Source organism: Protopterus annectens, chromosome 10.part0 (assembly GCF_019279795.1).
Source record: "Protopterus annectens isolate FY-2018-M chromosome 10.part0, PAN1.0, whole genome shotgun sequence".
Taxonomy (NCBI): domain Eukaryota; kingdom Metazoa; phylum Chordata; order Ceratodontiformes; family Protopteridae; genus Protopterus; species Protopterus annectens.
The window spans coordinates 887885530-887904357 of record NC_056744.1 but is presented as its reverse complement, the minus strand read 5'-3'; the positions used below and the strand labels follow the sequence as shown (position 1 = coordinate 887904357).

The 18828-nt window shown below is 39.9% G+C and overlaps 1 long non-coding RNA gene across 1 annotated transcript; it reads right to left on the bottom strand.

The window, feature by feature from the left end:
• Positions 1 to 577: 577 nt before the first annotated feature.
• Positions 578 to 17555, bottom strand: LOC122812815. Its single transcript, XR_006366579.1, has 2 exons — positions 17401 to 17555; positions 578 to 1144 (listed from the first exon to the last, which is right to left on the bottom strand). It is a non-coding gene; the product is annotated as an uncharacterized LOC122812815 (long non-coding RNA).
• Positions 17556 to 18828: the final 1273 nt, after the last annotated feature.

The following is an 18828-nucleotide window of genomic DNA, read 5'->3' as shown; positions in this document are numbered from 1 at the left end:
AGAGGACATGCCACAGATACAAGGGAATCTGTATGTTTTTCCTATCAGGTACTGCCATCATACATAGGCAGTCCTCAGTCTTGCTCATGTAACAAGATGCTGTACTAATGTGCAGAGAGACTTTTCTCTACAGCTTTAGCTGCACAGAGGAATAGAAACAGTGTTGGTGTTCATAGTTGACCACATCTTTGTGGATATTGATTCACTTTTTTGTAGGTAGCATTGTTTTATATAAGTACAACATACTTACAGACAGTACCGTTTTCATCTTAGTCACAACACAGAGAACAACTAATTCATCACACTCAGGAATTATGGTTTTGATGAAGTGTAGTATACTACAGTATAAGAAATCAAGAGGGCAGCAATACAACAACAGAAGTGGAAAATGTAATGTGCAAAGGCATTTGTTCCACAGTAATAATTGTAATAATAATAATCTCATAAAAACACAAATTCAGTTACACAAGTTTTTACCTATTTTGAAGCAGTACTATGCAACATTGTAAGAATAGCTTTAAGATAATGGGTATTATAAAAGTAAAATACTTTTCAACAAATGGAACCAATTTCTACATTAAGGGTTAAAAACACATCTTTTTATTACAGGCACTGGGGAATATCAGTAGTTTGTATGTCTTGTACAAGTTCTATGAAGTATTGCAGTTCCCAGTTTACAGTGATTGCTTTGACACCTCAGGAAGTGTGTGAGGCAGGGTCTGTCAATACATGAAGGACTACAAATTGAAAACTTTAGAAAAACCTGCAGTTCAGATATTTTGTTTTATTGAGGATTTATAACTGCTATGAAAATGTTGGAGCAAGTCTGAGAAAAAAATTAGTGAAATTCCAACAAAAAGTCCACAGATGGCCAAGCAGTAACAGAAGATCAAATTAGTGTGACAGGAGCCATGATGGCCATTTATGATAAACCATGGTAAAATATATTAAGAAGTAGTTGGCATGATTTTGATGCATTAAAATATCTCAGAAACATATATACAATGAAAAACAACAATAATAACAAGAAGCATTTAATTCCAAGGTGATAGTTTTTCTTTATGGACTTTTTTTCTTTTCTTCCTAAGGTGGGTGGTTTCAGATTTCTCTTAAAAGCAGTGTACTCAGCCATCTGTCCTGTATCCTAAGCAAAAAAAAAAAAAAAAAAAAAAAAAAAAAGGAAAGAGTTTTGCATCATATAGATGTACATAAATCATTCATATCTAACAACAATGATAATAAGTCTATAAGGTAAACTAATGAACTGCTTTTTTTGTTTGTTTGAAGAGAAATGGGGTCATCCTTTCACTAAAAACAACCTTTTATGGTTATCTATCTTTATTACCTCCTCTGAGATACAGTGATCTCAGAATTAGAATATATAAGAAATGGGGTATAGTTGGTGCAGTCATCACATTGGGAAGTGCATGGGGGTGGGCTTGCCGTCTATAAAACAGTTATTTTCACCTTTCTGCTTTTTTTCACAAGATATCATTATACACTCTGCCATCCTTTGTTCCCCACCTACTCTAATTGTCTCTGACCTACATTGTTTCCTTATTCCCGCCTCAGTATTTTTTTCACTTATCTTTCCTGCTTTTTTCTCTTTTCTTACCTTTCTCATCTCACCCATCTTTTCCTACTGTCAGCCTACCAACCTGCATCTCAGCTGTTTTCAATAGTTTATATACTGTAATAAATACTCTTTTTATGTTTTACCTTATATTTTATATTCATTATTTTTTCCTTGTAACTTAGTATAAGTCTAGTGCCAACATTTCACTGTTATATGATATTATTACAAAATTACATCATATTGCATGTTGTTTTAAAAATTGCATTGTACAGTATAATATAATAAGTTTCCTTCTTTTATACTTTGTACTATATTTCATGACTCAGTATTGTTTTATAACTCTTAATACAATATAATCATTAATTGTAAATTGTATTTTTGTACTGGAGCTTTTCTTTCTGGGCCTCCTCTGAAGCTGGGTCTATTTAGGCCCAGTCAAACTAACTGTGTAAACAAATACCAGTAGAGGCATACATACATACATATATACATACATACATATATACAAATGAATAAATAACAGCTCTCTGTTTTTTAAGAATCCATTTAAATATTAATAATGTTGACATATTTGTATGTTTCTGTCATGTCTTCTCTCCTCTCTCCCTTCAATGGTAAGCATATTAAGTTATGTGAACCTGTCTTGATATGTTATCCATATAAGAAAATACCTGATTTTGTTGCATTTTTTCATACCCTTTTTTATGTCAATGTAATTGTAAGGTGGAGTTTCCAGATATGTATGCAGTTTTTAAGGTGTGATCTCATCAAGTGTATGTATAATGACAGAATAACTTACCATTTCTAGTAATAATACTTCTCCCTATATATATCCCAGAATAATATGAAAATATTGCAATGTAGGTCATGTTGTAACCTCCTTTTAAAGATAATGGATAATACAAAACAAAAAGAAAAAAACACTCAAACCATTAGATAATAGTATTCTTAAGCTGCATTCAACATTTAGGTACTTAAATGTTTTTCTAACACATGGTTCTCAATTTGTGGACATGGAGCAAGTTAAAAATATAGCTGATCAGGAAACACGCATTTAAAGATTCAAAGTTCTCACAGATGACAACTGCAAATACAGGTATTCTTGACAGCTCTGGTGGTTTATAGGAATAAAGCCCTGACTATGTCCTAGGCAACCTATTTTTTTTTTATTAGCGTACCAGGTACCTATTAGGAACTGGTGGGGAGAAGGGAGGAATGAACAGGCGTTACCTGCTCATTCTTCTTTGGCAGGAGGAATAAGGGATGAAATGAAAGTGAAGGCAGACCATTCCTTTGGCCTCATTGAAAGACAAGAGCTACAAATATCAGACGGGCTAGGTGAGTATCTGGGAAGTAGATGTTGTTGCCATCTTAGGGAGGGGGCAGAGATGCACCTAAAATCATGCCTTATAGTTTACTGTCACCTTCTAAAGAATACCTTCACATGGCGGGGGTAAGACTTCTCTGTAGCATGTCAAGCCACCCATCACAAGTCCTTGTGGTTTACCAACAATGATATTGTACCTGAATACCTTGATATTCTCTTTACCTCATCCAGAAAATTAAATTTGGACTCCACTAACAGAAGACTCTCCACACTGGTAATCCTATGGATATTGTGGGACTGCATACATATCTGCTGACCTCACAAGACCCAAATGTAGTGAATGTTTTGAAACATGAAGTGAATAAGTCGAAGATGATTTCCCTGCTTAGTTTAGCAGAAGCATATCGATGTCAAGTGGGAATGGAAATCAAACCAGAAGTAGGTAAAAATCAGGCAGTGAATGAATGTGCCAAAAAACAAAAGAAAGAATATAAGGTGAAGGATCATATGAGAAGGCAAGAAATGTGGAAAATGCATAAATATTGTTGCAAGTATAGAAAACTCTTAGAACAACCTTATGTTGATCAGGACTGAAAGCAGGAATAGTGAAGGAGAGGTGAACTTAAACCAAAAGATGAAAGGTTAATATTGGCGGCCCAAGATAGTGGACTACATACATGTTGGTTTACAAAGTCCATTGGACATGTTGGAGAAACAGACAAATGTAGGTTTTGTAAAACAGAATTGGAAACAGTTGCATATAATGTTGCTGGTTGTGATATACTAATGGCAGGAGGATTGTGTATTGAAAGACATAATAATGTTGCAAGACTGTTGCTTTGTGGATTGTGCAAACATTATAATACTGAAGTAGCTGAAAAACACTGGAAACGTGAACCACAAAGCATCATAGAAAATGATGAAGTTTATATCACATGGGGTCATCCATTACCAACAGTTCAAAAAATAGATGCGAGGAAACCAGATACAGTGATCCATGAAAAGATGACAAAAGTAGCACTGATCACTGAAATTGCTGCACCCAGTGACTACAGTATCTTGCGTACAGAGAGACACAAAGTCATAAAATACCAGGATTTGCAGGCAGAACTAAGGGTAATGTGGAAGAAAGATACCCAGGCAGTTCCAGTAGTAGTAGGAGCAACAGGTCTTATAAAAAATTATTTACAATCATACTTAGATATGTTACAGATACATGTAACTCCATATTTATTGCAGGAGTCATTACTGGGCACATTGTGAGTGCCACGAAGAGCACTTCTGGCTAACATCAAAGATTGAAACAATACTAATTTCATGAACTTTTTGACTTAGGAATGGGGTCCATCCCTGTCATGGTATTAGAAACCCAAAAGACTTGAAGAAATTAAAAAAGGTAATCCTAGTCTGGGGGATGAAAGTGACTGATCAACCAGGAGGGTAGTGAGTAGGACATTAAAACATGGTTGGTGGCTGATGCGGTGCAAGGCCAAAGTGTGCTGCCTTCACTAGTGCTTTCATTTTGGCTTCCTAGGTGCATGTGAATTTAAAAGTCATAAATGGAGTACATTTACTAATAAAGAATTGTCTTCTAATAAAGAAATGCAGCCAATGCATATATACATGACATGTTCATTATGTAGTCTTGCTTTAACAAAGCATATTAATCTGTCAGAATGTTAAACATTCTGAGCAGAGCACAAAAATTAATGTCATCACCAAATAACTTTATCTGCATTGTTTTCACATGCTACATACAGTTCTTAGTGCAGATAAGTAAGAATACTAGCAACAGCCATGTTTGCTGGGCTTAAACTAATTCAGTATTGCTTACTTTAAATGTTTTAGTATCAAGAAATTTGTCAGAAATCATGTAGGTCATATACTAATTTAATAGAATAAATGTTTGCAGGAAGAAAAATCATGAACACATTATAATTTTAAACATATTTAAGAAGGAGTTGATTTAAATGTTTTCATTACTAAAGAATCTTGAAATGTAAATGGCTGCACCCTTGTATTTACAAACGGCCTAGTGAGACTTATATAATTTATGTGGCTGAGAAACACTGCTCATGCTCATGTTAGAAATATGTCAGAATAATGATGGCATTGCTTTTTAAATTTCACATGTGTTAATTGAAGTAAATACTTGCATTAGAAGCATCCCAGAAGTGTCAGATTGTGCTTAAATTTTAACACATTAAAATAAGATTAACACAGATAAATACACGTAACAAAATAAATATTCAAATAAAAAGTAGCATTTATGATTACTGATGATGGAATTTCTTGTAGCTTTTTTTAAGTTTGATAAAAAGTACTCTGTGTAAAAACTTTTTTCAAAGTAAACCTTTAATAACTTATATTCTTGGTAGTTATGAGTGTCACTGTTATTATTTTATGATCAGTGTTATGCAGATGAGCCTGAAGTCTTAGCCCATTTACTTTGTGTTGTAATAAAATAAAAAGGAAACATTAGGAGATGTATGGTCTTTGTATCTGCTAAATACTGTGGTGTATATCTACATGAAAAATTATAGTGGGCAACACTCGGCAAGCCATTGTTCACAGAGTAATGGAAAATACATGGACATAAAGGTTTGTTACGGCTATTGGTGTTTCCAAAATCATCTTACCATTGTGGAGGTGAGGAAAAACAAATCATCCCATATATTAGTTAAGCCTTAAGAAGCAGTGGAAGAAAGGCACCCGTAGTGTAGTGGCGATAACAACACTAGCGGAAAGCTGGGCATTCACATACCGCAATGTTGGCATCAGAGGATATGAATAGAAAATGTTTGACAACTGTAAACTTTGATTGTCATCACTAATCAATTAGACAATGCTATACATCAAACAATAGGCTTTGACCTTTAACAAAACTGCAATTGGAGAAGTGCAGGCTTAGAACTGGGTTCAGCAGGCTGTCAGCAGCTCCTTAATGTGCTATGGATCATCTAAGAGCACAATTTAATGGCAGACCAATACTTTGTTTTGTTTATGCATACACATATGTCAACACATACACAAACAAAACATTCATTTTGATATAGCTACGAAAAAAGTCAGCTAGTTGTCACAGTAAAGGCATCATGTAAAGAAAAATGATAGTGTTTTAAAGCTGGCATTAAAGTATGACATATTGTTAAAGTTGTGTTCATGCATTTGTATGTTGACTGCATACATTTTTTTGACCCAAATTCCCTAGACAACCTTTTCATGAGTCAAACACATTGCATGCAAAATTACAGTAACTGTCTGATGATGTGAAAAATCCTACAATGTTATTAAAGTTTGTGAGGTAAAACTACATAGGCATGTAGTGTAGAAACCCTGCTCCAGCAATATTCTGTGCTCAGCCATACTTATTTATCAGCATTAACTAATTTCCAAAAACGTTGTGTGAGATTCCAGCATTTCTGCCCATCATCTCTTACTATAATGTTATTGGAATAGCTGCCATGTTATCATGTTGTGTTCATTGCAGACTTTTTTTCCTGAAAATTTAGGAAAAGCATGCTTAACTTAACACTGAGATTGGAAACTAGGACAACAAACATGAGAAGGATCAGGTCATGGACAATTAAGAAATCAGAGTGGTGTTGTTAATAATAATTTGTAACTTTGGATAGAGTAGTGTAATAGTGAGCATGGAAGTGGATGCTGACAGCCAGTGCCCATGACAGGTTATTGTTGCAGTGTCAAATGCAAAAATACAATCTAATAGGGGGGGGGGGGGCATCTGAATGCCAAGCAGTCACAGCTGTGTCTATCTACACTACACTATACTTGATCTTAGTCAAAATGTTAAGAAGTGATATCTATGTTGGCATCCCTTTTTTGTTGTTTTTGAACACCTTTATTAAATTATCACTTATGATGTAGGTACACATAAGTTAACAGATAAGAAAACAAACCATATTAATGTTTGTTATATTCACACATTATACATTACATATATGTTTTATTTCTTTTTAAGGATTATGCACTCCAACATTACATGAATTGGTCAACTCTTACTTTACAAATACTACTAGCTATGTTCAAAGCCTAGGTTTTGTTATCAAGATGTAACAAATTTGTATTTCCTTATGTATACTACATTTTGTTTACTTTATACTTTATTGATTATTGTAATATGTACATTATAATTTACTGTTACTCATGGAGCTTTTCTCCATGGGACATTGCTGAAAAAGGACATGTGTCCAGTTGGACCTTTCTGGCAAACAAATGTTAAATAAACAAATAAATAAATAAATAAATAAACTCTTGCCTTCTCTTGAACCTTACATCTCTTGGCAGGATCCAAGTGACTGGACACGTGCATGGGTTTGATAATCAGCTACATCAATGTGTCAATAAAAATAACAGCCCACAGTAGAGGGAGATAAGATCACTAAAGGGACAAGCATTAAACTACACTGGTGGAGGAAATAATTACAATCAACAATGTGCAATTCTTTTTGCATCTCTGAAATAAACACGGAGGATACTGTTTTTCCTACATTTTTTCTGGCATACTAATTTGACTGAAGTATAACTATTCTGGGACATCTTAGCCCTTATTTAGTCTATTTTATTATTATCATCATTATCAGCCCCATTTTTTTCTACCTGGGGTCGGGGTATTGTGTTAACTGTCGCCAACTCTCTCAATTCAGTGCCACACTCCTGCCTTCTTCAACACATGCCTGACTGTCGCAGATCTTCTTTCACACAATCCATCCACCTCTTTGCTGGACATTCTTGCTTCCTCTTACCTTCTTCCTGTCTGTCCCAAATCTTCCTCACCAGATTGTCTTCTGCTTTTCTGCATGTGTCCAAACCACCATAATTTGTTCTCTTTGATCTTTTTTGCAATTGGAGCTACTTTGGCTTCTGCTGTTATGTCCTCATTTCTTCGTCTGCCCCATAGTTGCATCCTACCACCCTTCAAAGACACTTCATTTCCATAACCTCTAGCTTCTTCATCTGTTCTGCCTTTACTACCCATGCTTCTGTACCATACAGTAGTACTGGTTGCACCACTTTCTTATACACCTTACTTTTAGCTTCTTTGGCATTCTTCTGTCATAGACTACACCTGACACTATATGCCAGTTGGCTGCAGCCCCTCTGATTCTAGCTTTGACCTCTTGATTCAGACTTCCCTTCTCCTCAGTCACCCCTCCCATATACTTGAAGCTATTTACCTGTTCCACTATCTTCCCTTCTATCTCTGTTCTCAGCTTCTCCTGATTTCCCCAGTTTGCTGCCATTACTACTGTCTTATCTGTGCTTAGTTTCATCCCATGTGCCTTCAGTTCTGCATTCCATTCTCCTATCCTTTGCTGAAGTTCTAGCCCAGAGTCTGCTTGTAATGCCACATTGTCTGCATACAGCAACTTTGTTGATCTGTCCCCTCTGACCTGTTTGCTAATGTAGTCCACCACCAGTATGAGCAGCAGTGGGTTCGGAGCTGAACCCTGGTGTACACCCACTCCTACTGAGAACCCCTCTGTGAGGCCGAACACTGTTCATGTTTGAATCATTGAGTCCTAGTACATAGCCTGCACTAATTCTACCAATGTTTCTGAGACTTCAAACCACTGCAGTACTGCCCAGATCAGCTTTCTTGGGACCTTGTCATATGCTTTCTCCAAGTCTAGGAATGCCCAGTTGTACTTTCTCCTCATCTCTAGCTTATTCTCAAGTATGTTTCACTGCAAACATCAAGTCAGTTGTGCTACATCTTGACTTGAATCCGAACTGCTCATCTCCCATCTTACATGTTACTACTCTGTGTATCCATTTATCAATCACCCTCTCCAGAACTTTCATGCAATGTGGTAGGAGTTTGATGCCTCTGTACTGTCCACAGTTGTGGATGTCCCCTTTGTTCTTGTACACTGGCATGAGTATGCTTATTGTCCAGTCATCTGGGATACACCTTTCTCTCCACACTGGTATTAGTACCCTCAGGAGCCATTTCTCCCCTACCTCATCCAGCATCTTGATCGTATCTGCTGTGACCTCATCTGAGCCTGCTGCTTTCCCTGACTTCATTTTTTCCTTAGTGCTGTTCTTACTTCTTCTAGGGTGGGTTCCTCTTCTTCTTTCATTGTAGGCTGTTTCTGGGGCAGTACAACTTCTGTGGGATTTTCTTCATTCAGAAGCTGCTGGAAATACTCCTTACATCTGCCTTTGATGTCCTGTGAACTGGTAAACAGGTAGTTGCTGGCATCCCTTATGAAGGGTGTCTGACTATCTTCTTTATCTTTCTGTCAGACACCCATCATAAGGGAATTAGTCTACTTTATTAATGGGCATGAAATACCTACTACTGTAGGTAAAAACTCATTGAAATGCTACCAATCTACGTTTTAATGTTATTCACAAGAGATAAAAAGAAGTTATGTCTTACCATAACGTTCCATCTGTATTGTTGATCCTTGTTCAGTCATTATGCATGGGTATCGGTTCTGAGCTTGGAACAGAGCCGGACATTTTCCAAGCTCGCGTCAGCTTCAAACTCTCGAGCTAAATTCTTACCCACAGTCCCCCTCTCCCTGTTACCTCAGATTGAGTTTGCAAGTTAAAAAAGGTAGAGGCTACTTCTGGTCAAATAACCTAAGAGAACTGGATGGTGAGATCCACTAGAAACCACAGGAGGGGGAAGGAGGGAGGGTCGTAATGACTGAACGACGATCAACAATACAGATGGAACGTTATGGTAAGACAAGACTTCTTTATCTGATATTTTTAATCCTCGTTCATTCCTTACACATGGGACAGAATCCCCAGCTACCTCTATTCCTGGGAGGCTCTCATAGAAGGACATTCCTGAGCACCATAGAAACGAAAGATGCTCTTCCCCTGGAGGCCAAATCCAATTTGTAATGATTGATGAAGGTATGAGGCGTAGCCCAAGTTGCAGCTGCACAGATGTCATGTAAAGAAGCTCTGGCATGGAGGGCAGCAGAAGTTGCCACCTACCTTGTTGAATGAGCTAATGTGACCTTAGCAACAGCAGATCCTAATCTAGATCTAGAAGAGGCCAAAAATAACTGGTCAGATTTATGAAAGAGTTTAGTCCTGTTTAAGTAAAAATGGATTTGCCTGTGGATATCTAGGGTATGTAGGCAATACTCTCCTCTGTTTGAATGGTTGGGAAAGAAAACTGGCAATTCAATGACTTGATTAATGAACATTTCAGAGATCACTTTAGGCAGAAATGATGGATTAGTTCTCAGAGACACTCTATCTCTATGAAAAATCAAGTATGGACTCTTGATACATAAAGCTTGAAGTTCAGAAATACGTCTGGCAGAAGTAATAGTGACCAAAAACAAGGTTTTCCATGACAAATACTTGAGGTCACAAGAAGAGGCTGGTTCGAAAGGTGCCATTCTCAGAGTTTGTAGAACTAATGATAAATCCCATGGTTGAATAGGTTCTCTAAAAGGTGGCTTCAGATGAGTCACACCTTTTATGAAGGTTTTGCACAATTTATGGGACATAAAAGAGGAATCTTGGACACCCTCATGAAAATGAGAAATGTGGCCAAATGAACTCTAATGGTAGAGGCCGATAGATCCGATTGAAACAGGTCGGCCAGATAGTTTAGTATTATCGACACTGGTGCTGAAAAGGGGTCTACTTGTTTATCTTTCAGCCAACAGGTAAATCTTTTCCACTTGCTCAGATAAGTAATTCTAGTGGAAGACTTATGAGAAGCAATGAGAATATCACGTACTGGTAAAGAAAGATCATTCTGCCTGGCAATCAAGGGAATTGGAGTAGCCAAGCCATTAGCTTCAGGCTGTTCAGATTGGGATGAATCAGGTTCTGTGGGTGTGAGATCAACTCCGGGATTGGATGGAGAATCCATGGTCGATCTAGTAGGTGAGGCCAAAGGAATGGGAACCAAATCTGTCGGGGCCAATATGGTGCTATGAGGATTACCTTGCTCTTCAACCGCCGGGCTTTCTTCAGAAAATGGGGAATGAGAGGAAAGGGCAGAAATGAGTAGAGAAGACCCGAGGACCAATTGTGGACTAGAGCGTCCCTGGGTGACTGTCCCAGAGGGGGAATCAGGGTGAAGTAGTTGCTGCATTTGTAGTTGGTCAGGGATGCAAACAGGTCACAGCAAGGACAGCCCCAGCGGTGGAAGATCTCCGCCGCTATCAAGGGATTTAGGGACCACTCGTGAGGTTGAAGGATGCATCTGCTGAGTCTGTCTGCTATCACGTTGGAACTCCCGGGAATGTGAGTTGCTAGAAGAAAATGGTTGGTAGCCATCACCCATTGTCATATCCTCATGGCCTCTCGACAAAGGGTGTAAGATTTGGTTCCACCTTGCTTGTTGATGTACCAGACCACCACCATGTTGTCTGATTGAATCGCAATTGTCCCAGATGGCAGCAGGGGATGGAATGCTTGCAATGCCAGAAGCACTGCCCTCAGCTCTAGAACATTTATATGCAGATGGAACTCCAGTTGGGATCAAGTGCCTTGGACTGTGTGTCCCTGACATAGCCCCCCCACCCCATCAGGGAGGCGTCCGTGGTCACTCTGGCCTTGGGTTGCTGGGAGGAGAAGGGGTGAGACCATTGTGAGAGATTGTGTGTCATCCACCAATTTAAATCCTGTTTGCACCTGTGGGTTACTCGAATCATGGCTGAAAGAGGATGCTGAAAAGGATACCATTGGGTGAGCAGTAGCTATTTTAGAAGCCTCATGTGAAACCTGGCCAGGGGAACAATGATGATGGAGGCTGCCATGGAACCCAACAGCTGTAGAACTGAGTGAGCCATGGATTTTTCCTTTGAAAGGACTGGAATTAGTTGTTGCTTTATCCTTAAAATTCTGTGCTCTGGAATAGCAGCTCTGCAGTTCTTTGTGTTCAAGATAACCCCTATGAATTCTGTCGACTGAGATGGGGTGAGATTGGATTTATGCCAGTTTATGGTTATGCTTAGCCTTTTGAGCAGTGAGGAGAGAGTATGCCAGGGCTTTTTCCAGTAGATGTCTGGTGGGGGCAGAAATGAGTCAGTCGTCTAGGTATGGAAACACCTGGAATCCTTGAAGTTGCAAGTGAGCTGTGACAACTGCCATGCACTTTGTGAACACTCTGGGGGCTGTAGAGAGACTGAAGGGCAGTACTCTGAACTGGTAGTGACTGGCTCCCACATGGAAGCGCAGAAATCTTCTTGATGGCCTGTCCACCTTTATGTGATAGTACGCATCTTGAAGATCTATAGAGCACATCTAATCATCTTTTTCCAAAAGCGGGAGGATAGACTGTATAGTGACCATCTGGAATTTTTGTACTCTCACAAACTTGTTCAATAAACTGAGATCCAAAATTGGTCTCCAGTCCCCGGTTTTCTTTGGCACCAAAAATAGTCTTGAGTAGAATCCGGATCCTATCTGGTCTGGAGGGACTATTTGGATGACTCTTTCTTAGCAGCTTTTCTATCTCTAGTGCTGCTTCTTTCCTTTGACTGGGTGGAACATCAGGAAGATTTTTTTGAAGGGATGGGACAAAGATCAAAGGGGATATGATAGCCTCTGGTTATGATCCTTTGCACCCAGGAATCGGGGGTGATGGTTAGTCAGGTAGAAGGGTACAAGGAGAAACGTCCCCCAACCACCTCCAAAGGAAAGGAGTTGGGCCGCTCTTCTGGAACACTGGTAGAATTGACCAGGGAAAGAATCCCTGGAACCCTGGTTACATGGTCCCCCTCTGCCCCAAAAGGAGTGTCTTCCCTGTGAGTTTCCAACTCTGCCTCTGGGGAGAACTCAGCCTGTGTGTCATGGAAAGGACCCTGAGATTTCTTGAACCATATCTTCCCACTCTTTTGGTTTTGGGAGAAAGCACATTGAGGGGAAGAATAACGGACACCTATGGCAGAAAGGGTCTTACTGTCCTGTTCACATCTGGCCAGTGTGCTTTTAACTTTGGGCCCAAACAATGAGGAGGGCTCAATGAGGGCATTAAGAAAGGAAGACTTAAAAGGTTCCGCAAAGTTGTACAAGCACATCCAGGCTTGTTGTCTCAAGACCGCAGCTGAACCCGCTGCTCTAGCTGCTCCTTCTGGTGCGTGAGATATCAGTCGCATAGAGGAGTTAGATATAGATTAAATGGTGGCCAGCTGAGAGGCCACTTTGTCACGGACCTCATCAGACACTGCACCAGCCAAGGTTTCAGAGAGCTCAGAAAACAGATCCCTTTGAAGCCTGGTAAAATGTGCCACATAATTCAGGGACCTGATAGCAAAGGTCGCTGAAGCAAAGGTGTGCTTCCCTATTCTGTCCAGGGCCCGGGACTCTCTGTTAGGTGGATGGACAGTCTGGCTTTCTTCTGCCAGATCCTTTTTTGTTGCAGCCACCACCACCAAAGCATCTACAGGAAGGCCTTTGGACCAATGGGGATCCGAAGCAGGAGGGGACAAGATCTTATCTGGCCTCCGGGGAATACCTTTGACGGTATCAGGGGCCTTCCAAGCACGCTGCATGATGAACTTGATGAGTTCATCGGCAGGTGGAGTAACCCAGGAGGTAGGGGGCTGGGCACGAAAGGCCTGCAGGAACACAGATTCCTCAGGGGTCGGATTAGAGGACTGCCAGTCACCTCTCTGTTTCAGGATTTCGAGGATATCACCAAAGGATACCTCAGAGGGTGACCGAGGGGATCCTTCCCCCTCATCGAAATCTGTGTCTTCGGTGAGGGACTCCTCTGTGGAGTCCATGTGCTTCCTCTTGCACAAACTTTTCTGGTGGACCTCCTCAGTGGGAGAAGCTGGGGAAGACAATGGAAAGGGGGATTCCTGAGGGAATATGTCCTGAGGCCCTTGCACCCGGTGTCCACTAGGTGAGACTTGTGAAACCAGTGTACCAGAGGAGGGCAGAGGTATAGACAGTCCGGTATTGCCAGCAGCAGCGAAAGCCTTCTCCATCAGTTGGAAGGCTGGTCCACCCAGAGAGGAGTGTATGTCTAGGACAGGGGGCACCCCTCCCCTAAGTGGCTCAGCCTGCCGACCCGGAGTCCCTGGATGGCTGTGGAGCAGCAAGCTATGCATGTCACAGCTGACATCCTGGGTTGTAGCAAAACTTTCCTGCCATGAAGGCAACTGCAGTTCCTTAGTGAGATCCATAAAGGAAAACACAGAAGGGGAAGACTGTAATATATCCATGGACTTCAAAGGCAATGAAGGAGGAGAATAAGAAGGTGTCTTTGGAGATGGGTGATCACCTCCCAAGGAAGGATAGTTCCTGAGGGGTGGACTACCTCTGGCCAAGAATGCCTGGTCCACAAGACGCAACACATCTTGTTCAGAAAGGCTTCTAGTGGACCTCACAGAGACAGAGGGAGAAACAGGCCTGTCCACAAAAGAGGCAGACTTGGTGCCTATCTCATCTCACTGCACCGAGGACAACGGTGCTAAGAGAGACTGGACTACTGTTGTCTGCATGGAAGAAGTCATCGGTGCCGATGTCATTGTCTGCACTGACACAGGGATCGGTGCCGAAGCTGGAACTGACAAAACCGGAGTCAACAATAAAGGCCTCGGTTCTGAGGAAGATCTCAGAGCCGACGCAGTCAAGGTCTGCGCCGAATAAACGGTCGGTGCTGATACAGTGGTAATGGTCTAAACTGAGGAGCCCCTTGGTGCCGATATGTAGAAGGCTGCAGGAGAGGATGGAGCCAAAATCACTAATGTAGCCGATGGCCTCGGTGCCAAAAGTCTGGGCACCGAAAGCACTGGGGCTAACAGAGAGCTCCGGAGCCGAAATTTTAGCCTTTTTAGGTTTTGGTTGGTGAGAGTCCCCAGCTGGGGATGAAGGCAAGGATTTAGCATTAGAAGAAACATCCATTTTCTTATGGGCTTTAGGAGGGGTGAGACCTCTGACCCAGAAATAGCCTCTGAAAAGGGAGATTTTAGAAGTCCCTTCAGTATCAGCTTATTTTTCCTTTCTAACAAAGTCCTATTAGAAAAGTTTTCACAAATAGTACAAGGTGGTTCAACAGATAAATGGGAAGCTCCCAAACAATAAACACATAAAGGGTGTGCATCAGAAGTAGGCAGTTTGTGTCTGAAATCAGAACACCACTTAAACCCTGGACTACCTTTTTTATCTGCCATATTAACTAATAGAAAAGTACCAACAATGGTACAAGAGAGTACCTGAAGATATGAAAGAGAAAGGGAAAAGGATTACCAATGACGGTAAAGAGAAAATTACCTCAGGGTAAAAAAGGTAAGTAAAGGACAGAAAAAACCTGAGGAAATTATGAAAGCTAGATGCGATAGGGCAAGAGACAATAAAATATCAACTTTTCTGACAGAAAAGTAATTTGTAAAGCAATTAAACAACAATTAACTGTATTTAGCTCAAGAGAAGTAGCTTGACACGACCGGATGGCAACGTGGCAAACGAAATCTGAGGTAACAGGGAGAGGGGAATTATGGGTAAGAGTTTAGCTTGAGAGTTTGAAGCTGACCCGAGCTTGGAAAATGGCCGGCTCGGTTCCGAACTCGGAATCGATACCCATGAGTAAGGAATGAACAAGGATTAACAATATCAGATACATAATCACAGTTTGCACCATAATCTATGGTGCATAGGTAAGTATTACTCTAGCTGCCCTTGCAGACCATTTTAATTCTAGTCAGTTTCCTTTTAAATATGCAAATCAAACCCAATACCATCTATCTGTGAGATAAACACCTTAACCATTATACCAACCCCACTTTACTTTATGCATCATTGCCTTGGGAAATTAACCACATGAAAAAAATGATGGCAATATAACCACTGATTAGGACAACACAATGGTGCAGCTATTAGTATTTCTGCCTCACAGTGTTTGGATCCCTGTTTTTCTTCCTGGCTGTGGTACCCTCTGTCCAGGATTTACTCATTCTGTATGTCTGTATGTGTTTTCGCTGCAGTCACCACTCTTTCTACACCCCAAAGACATGCTGGCAGGTGAATGGAGGAGCCTCTAAACTCCCTGTAGTTATGCATCTGTGTGTGTGTGTGTGTGTGTGTGTGTGTGTGTGTGTGTGTGTGTGTGTGTGTGTGTGTGTGTGTGTGTGTGTGTGTGTGTGTGTTCTGTGATGGACTGGCATCCTGTCAATGACATATTCTCTTCCTTACTCCCAATGACTTCTGAGAGCGATTCTACCCTTGACCATGAATAGTATTAAAACAGGTAATAAAAAATGAGTGAATGGTTGTATAAATGGGTGAATGAACTGCTAAATCCATTAGTCCTACACTGTGGATTTTGGTAGTTTTGTAAAACATATCCGTTGTAATGAACTTCCATTTTGTGCCTCAAGTGCCTGTTATTAGTTATGATTTTTTTTGGAGCGGGTGGCTGCTGCTTCTTAAAGGGATCAGACATACAATGCATGGCAAAATAGTTAATCAGGGTGAAGATGAATTTTGGATGGGGAAATTTGCAACACCTGCTGTTAGAGTGTACAAAATAAGGCAACATTAGGTATGAGCTTGCAGGCAGCAAGGATATTCATGTATAATTCTGTCCATTGTAATGGTTAATTCTGGAGTCAAGAGCTTCTCTTCTAGGGCAAGATGCTACAATTGCTGTTGGCTATGCCTAGCCAGTATGTTCTGCTCAATTACTGCTAATAAAAGCGTGCTGTAACACTATGAAACACTAGCCTTGAATCATTACTAAAATGTAACCTGAGGCTGAAGACTGCTATGTGTAATACTTTATTAATGACAGTCTTTTAGGCTGTCAGTAATTTCTATCTGAATGAACTGGAAACATAGACAGAAGGTTAATTATTTACAATGCTGTATAACAACCAGTCTGCTACTGATGACCTACAAGGTGTTGCAAGGTGAAAGCATAAGGCATTCTCATTTTCAGTGTTGAAATAACAAACTTAAATTAACAAAACTCCCAAACATAATACCATACAATACTCACAATGAGCTGAGGATGGAAATTGTTTGCAGGCAAAATATAGCACTGATTCATTTGCTATTATTGTTTGTTAACTATTATAGTATCAGAGTATTATTTTTCTTGTTGGTAGTGTTTACTGTTTATATAACTTCATTCTCCTTGCATCATTTAAACACAGTCAGAGTGGATATGAAACAGAAAAAAAATCTTAGTTCTGTTTTCATGATGTTTGTATTGTCCAGACGATATCTTTATCTTATTATGCTGTAATTTCTTCCTTTATTCAGCTCTCTTCCTTGTCTAACAAACCCCTTCTTCTATTCAAATTGTTTATGCCGCTCTTACCATTACCTGCTAAAGGATGTCTCCTTTCGCCCCCTCCCCCTTTGTCTTTGGTTTCTTCTCACTGATTTCACTTACACTTTCGAAATGCTCACTTACATTTGCCCTTAGTATACAGACTATGAAAACAGAGGCGTTACACTTTAATATTTTCTTCTTGCAATCTATTTTCTTCTGTATTATATCAACAGCACTGAAATTATTCTAATTGTGGACTACCTGCCGTAAAAGTCCAAGATGTCTGCAAAGCCTCCATGTTGTGTGTCTCATTATTCAAAGCAAAGCAACACACTAGATGAGTGATATAAGCTCAGTAATTGCATGCTGATATTCCGTGTCTCTCATTCACACTTGAGTCAGGCCATTGTTCTCTCCTCTGTTGTTAACTTACCTGAAGTAAGCAAGAGTGAAGGTGTTGCAACGTACTTCAGAAAAATATTTTGGTAATGTGCCAGGCACCACCCTCATATGACGTTTTCTTTCCATTCTTTTCCTGGTAAACATTAATATCTGCCTCATGTGCATTCTACTCTGGCACGAAACTAGTGCAGTCATTAAGATCATTAATCTTTCTAAGCTATCATTGACTTAAACACATTTTAGTAGACTGCAGTTTTTTTCAACCTATTTGCAATGTACTGTTAGCATTTTTGCAGTGCTAGGTGAGGATACTATTATGCCTTCAGTACTTACACTGCTAAATTCTCACAGCAGTAATGTATATTAGGACTGCTTTTGTTATTCTTGTCCAGCGATCAGGGTGATGATCAAAAGGGAGTCTTTGGACCAGCCTACCCCACCATTTAGCATATAAATAAAGTAAATAATTAAATAATAGTTTTCCATTACATTCACTTGATCAGTTCATTTATGAAAATTTCTCTTATTCTTGTTGATGATTTTATTGCTAATTGGGTAAAGCTGTCATATGCCTAGCCATCACTTTTACTAGCTGCACGCAGAAAGGGTTGCAATGAATGGTTACATAAAAATCAGGAATGTTAATCTTGTCTGGGTCATGGTAGTTTGCCCAGTGATGAATTTTAGAAAAAAGGTGTTGCACCATTGGTTGTGTGATCTGCACAAACATGATATTACAACAGTGGAAACACCAGTTTATGTCAAAATGGTATGATCTTCAGAATAAATCAACTCTTTTAAGTTTAATTTGATTGACATTTTTATCATAGGTTTGTTTGCAGTTTGCAAGGAATGCTTAGTTTGATAGCTAATGATTACTGAACCAGTATTATATTACAGTATGTGATATTGTTTTACAGAAAAAAAATGAGAATAAGTCTTCCATTTTGTTCAACCTCCACTTTGTCTTTTTCCTTCTCCTTCGCATTTTTTCATCGGTCTCACTGTGCAGTTTCAGAAGATTACTTTACAAGGAAGAAGAAAAAGTGGTTGTGTAGGTGGAGAAATTATACACGAGCACACACATGCACAATCTCACATATGTGCATGCATGAGTGCACACACACACACACACACACACACACACACACACACACACACACACATGCATGCACGTGCACACGCACACACACGCACATACGCACACACGCACATGCACGCACACACACACATGCACACATACATTTTTTATTTATAAAAATCTGGCTTGTGTAATTTTTAGGCACT